Here is a 3,900-nt window from a genome sequence, read left to right as displayed (position 1 = left end):
CTTAAATATTTAAATAAATCCATTATTTAAAATAAAGTGTTTTGAAATATCTCTAATTTTTCTATATAGAAGAATTAAGCTGAAATGAAAATTATAAGCTCTATCTTTTTTCTATAATAAATATTAGCTCTTTTCTAATTACTGTATATTTATACAGAATCATTTTTCCTGTGTGCTTATTTAAAATATTCCTGCTTTAGATTTAAAATATGTTGATGGAAAATCAACATAATTTGTAACACTAACATTATAATTTGTAACACTATAATTTATTTGTAACACTAACACTATTATTTGTAACAAATAATTTGTAACACTAACACTAGTGGTATATAGTACTTTGTGTTAGAAATACTGAGTGAACAAAATAGTATATCTTCCCCAACCCCCTTTTCTCCTTCTTCAACACAACTTTCCTTAACTGAATCTTGAAAATATAACCATATATATATATATGTTCCCTAATTGTCTCTACAATTCAGAGAGGTATATTAATGTGTCCACAAAGGTGGTTAAAAGGACTCATGGATTTTCCAGATATTTTTGATAGGAAAGCATATATATTTCGAACAAATGATTGCCTGTACTATAAACTCACTACTATCAACTTGATGTTAAGTCATAACAACCCTATCCTATATTATAACCTATAGCCTCTCTTAATACTATACATCCAGATTGGTAAATTCATATAACTCTGTCATTTAGGTTTGGCAAAGTGTTGTATGTAAATATGTATCCCTGTATGATATGTAGGGATTCTGGTAGCCTAATGGGTTACACATTGGGCTGCTAACAAACAGGGCAGCAGTATAAATCCTCAGTTCAACAGTGGAAGATGAGACTACCTGCTTCTGTAAAGATTTACACTTTTGAAATTACTATATAGGGACACTATGAGTCAGAATCAACTTGATTGCTCTGGGTTTGGCTTGGTTCATGCTTGCACATAAATCTGGTAATAAAGCCATGATTTCAGGAAAACAATCTTTAAAATTCGTCCAAGGTGAACAGAAAATAACAAACTATTCATGTTGCCATTCTCTTTCTCATTCTGCTCTCATGTCTTTGAGTGTAGACGGGCCAGCAGAAAGTAAAATCTCTCACCTACTCTATATCTTTTCTTTAAAAGAAAGCCTGGTGTGATAGTGAGGTTTATTGTACCAAACTGGCCATTAGGAAAATATGGGCAGAGGTTAATCAGGTCAAAGTTTGATTGGATGGCAAAGAGATAAATGACTCTACAAGGTCTGCCCATGTCTCTCGTGTTCTCTGGTGATGATACCAATGTGCTGCTGCTTTAGCTAGTTCTCTGCCTCAATCTGTGTGCTACACTACCTGGGGCCAAGGCAACCTGTGAATCATGGTGCTGGAGCATGAGGCTCCTTTGAGACCTGCTTCACCATGCTGCTGGTACATGCATCCCTTGAGCATGAGGCTGGTGGATCTTGTTGCCTTGCATTGCTTGAGTTCAATATCTCATCTGGGCCTACTTTGCTAAGCTCCTGTGCTTACTGTTGTAGACCCACCTTGCTGTGTGCTACCTGCAGGCAGCCTCTGTCCGTTTTGCCTGAGGGAAGTCTCCATTGCCTGCTTCCTTGACCTTGGACCTATCTTTTACATAGATACAGTCATAAGTATCCTGGTTCTGCTTCTCTAGAGTACCCTGCCTATCACACCTGGATTGCAGCTCCCTCATACATACATGCATACATACATACATACATACATAGAATAGGTAACCGTTACTCTAACCTTTACTGTGAAACTCTGTGAACACTATTACTTTCCTCTTTTTTATGTGGATCAAATATATGACTTTAATGATTATACCCGAAGTTACAGTGATGATATTTCTATAGTTTAGCTTCTTTTAACTTTATAACTCCTTTGCACCAACAGTGACTTCTATCCCAAAGAGCACCGTTTGTTATTCTGTCTTTAATATATAATGCAAAACATACATATAGTATATATATCAGGATCACAGCACTTATAGCACCAAATGGACAAAGACTTATGATTGCTGGATACACGAGATAATGAATAGAACTGTAAAATAAAATATTGAATCCATTTCAAAGGAGTATTAGTTCATTAATGTCATAGATCATTCCAATCTATTGTGTACATAAATTCTGAGAATCAATTGGGGCTTCAGTTGATGATTACTTTTAATCTGTAGTATCTAAAGAGACTGTTATTTTTAACATTTTGAATCTTTTGACTTTTTATTCCCCTTAAAGATAATTCCCTAATAAAGAACCATTTTCCACATCCCAAATTCCATTTTGAAGACTAATATAAAACCTTTATTCTCTTCTAGGAAAATTACTAGACATTTAATTTGCTTCACCATACCTGAAATATATTGGAAGATGGTGGAGGAAAACTGCACCTTGGGGACAGAGTTAATTCTCCTGGGATTATCAGACATCCCTGAGCTGAGAGTCTTCCTCATTCTGTTTTTCCTTCTAATCTATGGAATCACAGTTTTTGGCAGCCTAGGCAAGATTGCATTGATTCAGGCCAGCACTGAGTTACACACCCCAATGTACTTTTTCCTCAGCCACTTGTCCTTTGTGGATTTCTGTTACTCTATCATCATTGTGCCCAAAATGTTGGACAATTTGATAAGCAACAAGAAAACCATTTCCTTTGTGGGGTGTATAGTTCAGTTCTATTTATTTTGCACATGTGTAGTCACTGAAGTCATCCTGCTGGCTGTGATGGCCTATGACCGCTTTGTGGCCATCTGCAGCCCACTCCTCTACATGGTCATCATGTCCCAGAAGCTCTGTGTGGAGCTGGTGTCTGGCTGCTACCTATATGGAACTGTGTGTTCTCTGATCTATGTGTGTCTAGCTCTTGAGATCCCAGCCTATCACTCAAACATGACATATCCCTTCTTTTATCTCCAGCCTGCTCTGGTGTCTCCATGAATGAACTACTGTTGTTCATTGTGGCTTCTTTCAATGAGATCAGCACCATGTGGTCATCCTCACCTCCTACTTGTTTATTCTCATCACCATCCTGAGGATGAGCTCTGCAGAGGGAAGTCGCAAAGCCTTTTCCACCTGTGCCTCCCACCTCACAGCTATTGTCATCTTCCATGGAACCATCCTTTTCATTTATTGCCGGCCCAGCTCTGGCACCAGTCCTGACACAGACAAAGTAGCCATGGTGTTCTACATGGTAGTAATTCCTATGCTGAACCCTCTGATCTATAGCCTGAGGAACAAGGATGTGAAAGAAGCTGTCAGGAAAATGATGGGCCCCAAGGTATTTTCCTAGGGAATACTGCTTTGGCAGGAATTGTCTCTACTGGACACTAATGTTGTGGTGAATACATAAGCTTCAATTTTGAAGTGGAGACCGAAGTAAGGACCTAGATAATTAAGGAATGACTCATTATTGTCATCATTAGTCCTGTGTCTATGTACCTTTGTAAGAATTGAATATATATTTTTAAAATTGCCTATTTATTTGCTTTTCTTAAATTCTTAATGCTTTTTTTGAATACTTTTAATGGGGCCTCTTACATTTCTTACCAGAATCCATACATTCATCCATTGTGTCAAGCACATTTGCACATATGCTGCCATAATCATTTTCAAAGCACTCTCTTCCCACTTGAGCCCTGATATCAGCTCCCCATTTCTTCTCCCTCCCTCCCTCATGAACCCTTGATAAGTTATAGATTATTATTTTCATATTTTACATCATCCTCTGTTGTCCCTCATCCACTTTTCTATAGTTCATCCCCCCACTGCCAGGGTATAGGTTGATTCTTGTGATCAATTCCCTCTTTCTCCCCTCACCTTCACCTAATCTTTCTGATATCTCTACTCTCATTGTTCACCCTGAGCAGTTTGTCTATCCTGGTTTCCCTGTGTTTCA

The 3,900-nt window shown here is 37.8% G+C and overlaps 1 pseudogene; it reads left to right on the top strand.

Annotated features, from left to right (window-relative positions):
- Positions 1 to 2,378: 2,378 nt before the first annotated feature.
- On the top strand, positions 2,379 to 3,294 carry LOC101659007 (annotated as a pseudogene).
- The last annotated feature ends 606 nt before the right edge of the window (positions 3,295 to 3,900 follow it).

This window comes from Echinops telfairi, unplaced genomic scaffold (assembly GCF_000313985.2).
Source record: "Echinops telfairi isolate 266 unplaced genomic scaffold, ASM31398v2 ScPeMD7_60;HRSCAF=208, whole genome shotgun sequence".
In the NCBI taxonomy this organism is placed as follows: domain Eukaryota; kingdom Metazoa; phylum Chordata; class Mammalia; order Afrosoricida; family Tenrecidae; genus Echinops; species Echinops telfairi.
The sequence above is the reverse complement of the archived record's forward strand: the minus strand, read 5'-3'. Positions and strand labels throughout refer to the sequence as shown.